Source organism: Drosophila persimilis, unplaced genomic scaffold (genome assembly GCF_003286085.1).
Source record: "Drosophila persimilis strain 14011-0111.01,24,50 unplaced genomic scaffold, DperRS2 tig00000431-arrow-pilon, whole genome shotgun sequence".
NCBI classification, from domain to species: Eukaryota; Metazoa; Arthropoda; class Insecta; order Diptera; family Drosophilidae; genus Drosophila; species Drosophila persimilis.
The window spans coordinates 53,494-59,849 of NW_020825312.1; the positions used below are offsets into that span (position 1 = coordinate 53,494).

The 6,356-nt window shown below is 46.4% G+C and overlaps 2 non-coding genes across 2 annotated transcripts; both read left to right on the top strand.

The window, feature by feature from the left end:
* Positions 1 to 3,402: 3,402 nt before the first annotated feature.
* On the top strand, positions 3,403 to 3,474 carry Trnap-agg. The gene has a single exon. It is a non-coding gene; the product is annotated as a tRNA-Pro (tRNA).
* A 2,510-nt stretch (positions 3,475 to 5,984) lies between these two features.
* Positions 5,985 to 6,120, top strand: Trnal-caa. Its single transcript has 2 exons — positions 5,985 to 6,022; positions 6,076 to 6,120. It is a non-coding gene; the product is annotated as a tRNA-Leu (tRNA).
* Positions 6,121 to 6,356: the final 236 nt, after the last annotated feature.

A 6,356-nucleotide genomic window follows, 5' to 3' on the forward strand; every position in this document is an offset into this window, starting at 1 on the left:
ACAGCGATCTAATTTTCATGTTGTTTGATAGAAAAGTCTTGTATTGCATTCGATTCATGCCAGGAATTTATCACACAGCATCCAGGCATCCCAAGAAGTTGCAGCCACAATCTGGCCTCCCTCAACATGGCTGCTGCTGCCTCCGACATTCCTGCTGCCGCTGCTGCCGCTGCTGCCTCCGTCGCCTGTTTAAATATTATCAAAAATTGTGTATCTCGAGGCTTGGAAGCTTCCTGAAACGGAGTCTGATGTTGCCTGTTGCCTGTTGTTGCCTCGACTGGGCATAGCAAACATGCTCATAGTTGTTGCCGCAGGGATGCTTGACTGGCGATCGCAACAACAGCCAGGGCAGCCACCGAGTGCCCGCTGCCCCAAGGCGAGGCACAAAATACCCTTCTCGCCCCCCCTGGCCGGGGGGCCATGTGCCACAACTGTTGTGGCGGCGGCTGTGGCGGCTCTGGCGCTGTACGAGATTCAACAATGATTGCATTTTCATTTGCATTTTAAGTCACGGTGCAACGGAAAGCAAGGCAAACTCGTAAGAAGTCGGCGAGGGGTCGAGATCTCACTTGGCAGCAAGTGTTGTCCGCTGTGGCAGCAGCAGCTGCTGTTGGAGCTTCCCCCCCCCCCCCCCCCCCCCCCCCCCCCCCCAGGAAACAGGTTTCCTCGTTTTTTTTTCTTTCTTTCTTTGAGCCAAAAACTAAACACATGCCGACGCTGCCGCCGCCGCCAAGATTGAAATGCAAATCAGTTAATGCTGCCGATGCTGCTTCTGCCCCTTGCGGATGTGTATCCCCATAGTCCAGGGGCGGCGCGGAGGGGGGCTCCCAATCCCTGACTGATGATGTTCGCCGCTGTCTCTGGGTGCCTGCTGTCGCTGTTATTATATAATTGGCAACCAAGAGGGGGCAAGGGGGCACCCCCCCCTCTACACAAAAGCCAAACAAATGCCGGAGCCCTTAATGCCGGGGCTCTGGGGCTCATAAAAATGAAAATTTGTGCGACAGATTTTTTGCCAGGGACTAATCTTGGACAACAGCTGGTCGGGGTCTTTCGTCCTTCGTCCTTCGTCCCTCCTCTTGTGTGTGTGTGTGTCCTGTGTCCACTCATCTCGATTACGAGGTGTAAATTTACTGACGCACATAAAGCCATTTGGCAGCAGGCCCCCCCTGCCCTGCCCCCCGCCCCACCAATTCATATATTTACCGTTTACCCACCCCGTGCCCCCTCCCTCCTCCACATTGGCATTATGAGAGTTAAGCTTTTTGGCCATTTTATGCTCTGGGTCCTTGGCTCCTCATTTGTGTCGGGATTTTTGGGGGAATTTGGCTGGACTTTACATTTGATATGTGCGCCACGGGATATGTGCCCCAAGTTGCCAGATCCTTGGCCATATCTCCTGCTTAGACGCCGCCAATCATCTACGGATACCCGCCATAAGCCACCCAGAGAGCGGCTCTCCTCCACACGCCACTCTATGGCTTTCAAAAGTGATTGCAACATTAACACTTGCCGAGAGTTGCCCCTCCCCCCCGCCCCCTCGCCATCGCAAAGGGCAACCTTTGCCCTCTAGTGATGTGTGGCATCGTCATCATCATCAACGCCTGGCAACGCCGGCTGTGGCCTTTATCAATGCACCTTTTTCGTGCTGCTTGCCTCCTTGGTGCCTCCTTGGGGCCTCTTCTGGCTGTTTACATAACCATGGCGGCATGCCACTTTAGTGGGCGTGTCCCCCAAGAAAAAGGGAACAAAACTTGTGCTAAAATTAATGCACGACCAGGCGATGCGGCGATGGGGCGATGCGGGGATGAGGATGAGTAAACTGGCCTTTCATCAGGTTTTGGCCATATATTTCCAACAGCCACCAATGTCGATCATCAAGCCCCGATGCTGGTGTAGATTTTTCGAACCCATAATTACCAGACAGCCAGCCAGCCAGCCAGCCAGCCAGCCAGCCATCCATCCTGTGTGTGTGTATAGAAAATTGTGCAGGGAAACACCGTAGAGATCTAGCCACGTTTTCTGGGAGATTCCGAGCATGATTTAAAGGGCAGACTGCCTTCCCTGGCCCGTTCCAGGCCCGTCCCCAAGCGTCCCAGGCCGTCCCCAGGCCTTCTGCAAGCGTTCCAGGCCCGTCCCTGTCCCGTCTCTAACCGCCTTAGCCCGTCCCAACCCGTCCAGGCCCGTCCCCAAGCATCCCATCCCAACCCCAGCCCGTCCCCAGCTCGTCCCCTGGCGTTCCAGCCCGTCTCTGTCCCTTCTCCAGCCGCCCCGTCCCCTGTCCGTGTTTGGTATTGTGGCCGAAAGTGATTGTACTTTATAGATTGTAGACCTTTGCTGACTGGCAGTCGTCTGTGGTTCGGTTGTTCGGTTGTGCAACGTGTAAGACACGGTTGTGGCAACTTTGGTGGCCAGGAATGCCAGCAGAGAAGAGATCTTTGAGGTTTTGGAATTCGTCAAGGGTTGAATCTACATATATCCTCCCTTCTATAAACCCCCGATAGATCCCAAAAAGGCCATTAATGATCTACCCCCCAACCACCTCCCAACCCCCCGTTTTACGATCCATTGAAGAGTGAAATTGCGACAGAGCTTTTCGTCTAATGAGTGGCAGCGGAATCGCGGGCCCCCAAGGCCTTTGCCACTTATAGAGATTGAGGATTTCGTGCAATATTAATTAGGGGAACACTTACGGGCCGGTTTGAAATCATAACAGCTGTGACGTAACAAATGGCAACAGCAGGGGGTGCCGCCAACCCGTCAGGAGCGTAAAATCAACCACTTGAAGTGCCGTTTTTTTATGCAAGCCCGAATTGAGACATGAAACATTTTTCCGTGCGGGCCCCTGACCCCTGGAACAACCCCTAATGAAGCCATCAACTCACGGAACTTGCCACCGAATGTTGCCTGTCTGCCTGCCTGCCTGCCTGCCTGTGTGTGTGTGCTTGACCATACGCGTTAAGGAGAGCCTTTTGATGTTGCCTAAGCATTTGATCAAATAGTTGTAAAAAAAAACCAATCCAGGGCTGCACGGGGAGACTTTAAAGGGCAGCCAAAAGACGCAGATTGAATGCGGGTCAACCCCTGCACCCCTCCACCCCTGCACCCCCGCCCAAAGACCAATGCACTTTGCGAAAAGAGACCACAACAAATAATGTTAACGAGCTCGCGGCCGGGGATTACAATCAGTGACAGAAGGCAAACCAGATCTAATCTCTGGGACAGGGACAGGGACAGGGAGATTCTGCATATGCTGGGTCAAGTGCTGGGTGGGGGCAGGGGGCAGGGGAGGCAGAGCCATTAACAGCTAATTGAGGACATTTACATTAAGCCCATGAATGCTGTTCGAAGATCACCTCCAAGACCCATAATCTTTCGTCTTTCGGCCGCCTTTCGACGCACGGCTCGTTGGTCTAGGGGTATGATTTCCGCTTAGGGTGCGGGAGGTCCCGGGTTCAAATCCCGGACGAGCCCAAGTCTTGGAGTTTCTTTTTTTTAACGATATTTAAACAATTATTTGCCAAAGGCAGAGCACAGTATGGATTACAATTACGGAAGACGACGTATGGGACAATGCAACAGACGGGAGACGGGGAGACGGGTGACGGGGAGACTCGGGGGGCACTCGATTGAAAGCTGACGCCCCGCCAGGCATGGCTTGGGCCTCGACACTCGACTCGAGACGCAGTCTAGACCGGGCCAATGAATTTTATGCATTGAAAATTAACACAACAAACTTTTCGGCTTGGCTGCCCAAGCAGATACCAGAGACCGGCCAGAGACCGACCAGAGACCGACATGGGCAAAGCTTATGGCTGTCATTACCGTTTAACATGCAGAACGAGGAGAGAGGAGAGAGGGGGGAGTGGGGAGGGGTGGGTTGGGAGACCAAAATCCATTTGCCTACCCCCCGGGGGACCCACAGGCAGATCTCTTTCGCATTGTAATAATACGGCACTCAACTCTTGCCATCCCCCCCTGCCACCCCCCTTGCCGTCCCCTCCCTGCCCGTCACTCTGAACATGTATCCGATTGCAGTCCATAACAGCTGGGAAGCACGTAAATCTCATTGTTTCGATGCGTTTTGCATGCGTTTGAAGTGTCTGGTTGTCGATTTCGATTTCGATTTCAATGCCATGCCAGCCACAAACACACACGGCCTCTGTCTCAGTCCTCAGTCTCCGTCCAGCATCATCAACGACGTCTGGCAATGCCACAGCCACTGCCACTGTCACTGCCACCGCCTCCTGTGGAAGTGAGGCTGCATTTGATAGCCTCCGCCTGCCCACACTCCTCCTCCGGGGGGATACTTTCTGTAATGTATATTTCGATACCCATTAAACAGGAGCGTGCACACGGATATGTTTCTCAGTTCTCAAATGTATAGGAAAATATCTTTAAACATAAATCTGCAGCCTAGGATTGGGAGAGCAGAGAACTGCTTATCCGCTTCACTAAATAAACACAAAATTCGGAGCTAATCAATAAGAATAAATTAGCAAATATTCATTAAAAAAAAAATAAATACATAACAACATAAAAATGGGAGTAAAAAAATATAAAACTATGTTAAATTCAAATATTATAAAAGTTGTTTTACAAATTACATTATTAAAAATAAATAAATTAAAAATATAAATTTATTCATTTAAAAAAAATGTAAAAAACTAATATAAATAAATAAAACAATACAAAATTATGGTAAACTCAATCCATTGTAAAAGTAGTTGCAATAACTACTAAATAAAAACAGATAAAAACAAAATAAATATTAATTTGAATAACTACAGTACAGTTGATTGTTTATTATTAAAAAAAAAAAGAAATATATTTATATTATTTAAAAAATGAATTAAATTAAATAAATAAATAAAAAAAAAGGGTAATAAAACAATACAAAATTATGTTAAATTCAATCCATTATACAACATATTTTAATAATTACAGTACAGTGATTTGTGTATTATATAAACAAAAATAAATAAAAAATATATATTCATTTAAAAAAAAAAAAATTAAATAAATAAATAAAAAACGTGGAAAATAACAATAACAATAACAAAATATTTGTATAATTACAGCACAGTTAATTGTGCATTATAAAAAATAAATACAAAATATGTATTAATTTAAACAAATAAAACAAAAATAAAAAAATGGTAATAAAACCATAAAAATTATGCTAAATTCAACCCATTATAGAGGTAATTTTAATAATTACAGTTAATTGTTATTATTAAAAAAATAATTTATAAATAAATAAGAAATATCTATGTAAAATATAATAATAAAATAAAATATACATTATTATTAAATACACATATAAAAATTTAAAAAAAAATTAAAAAAATATATAAATGGTATTCCTGAGGTCGTTTCGTTACGTCTTTGGCGATTATTCCTTATTTGATTTTTTTTCGAAGCTGACAAATACATCACAGCAGCTGGCAGGGGGTTAAGGCTTGTGGTTTCAGCACCGCCGCCGCATTGGCAAGGGCCGGGGGAGGAACAAGGGGCACGCCACGCGCTCTCCGAAGCCTGCGGGCTCTGCAATTGACTTGAACTCGTGGCGCATCAATTCTGTGTGTGACTGTGTGTCTGTGTGGCCACGTTTGGCAGTGTGGGGCTGCGGTTTGTGTGATTTTTATGATGAGGCCCCCGGGCAACACCGAACACCGAACACCGAGCGCCGAGGCATCGCCAGCTTCAATTCGGTTTTGATTGCCCTGGCGGAAACGGTGCTCAGGTTACGATTTAGCAACGATTTAGCCAAGCATGAAATGGCAACACTGCAGCACTTAACCACATGGCAACCAACACAGCAACACCACACACCAATGACACCGTCTTTTATCAAGCTTTTATCACCCGAAGGTGCGTCTCTGCGTCTCTGCGTCTCTGCGTCCACCCACTCGAATATGTTTTGCCTATCTATAAATAGCCCGCTGCCAGAAGCCTGAACACGGGCCGCCCTCTCCGCATGTGTCAGGATGGCCGAGCGGTCTAAGGCGCCAGACTCAAGAGCTATACCCAAGACTCTTGCCCTTCCCAGGAGGGTGTGTTGTGCAATGAGCGTTCTGGTCCTCTCTGAGGGCGTGGGTTCGAATCCCACTTCTGACAAATCTTTTTTTTCTATTTTATTTTCTATTTTATGCTTTTTTCGATTTTTATAAATATTCTCAATATTTTAAAATATTTCTTTTTTTCAAGTGTTTTTCCCTTAAAATTAATTCCTTTAAATAATGAAAATATTACTTTTCTATTACCAAAATCGATCTAATACTGATTAATTTACGAGTCGCACTTCTGACAAATCTTTTTTTCTATTTTATACTTTTTTCGATTTTTTATAAATA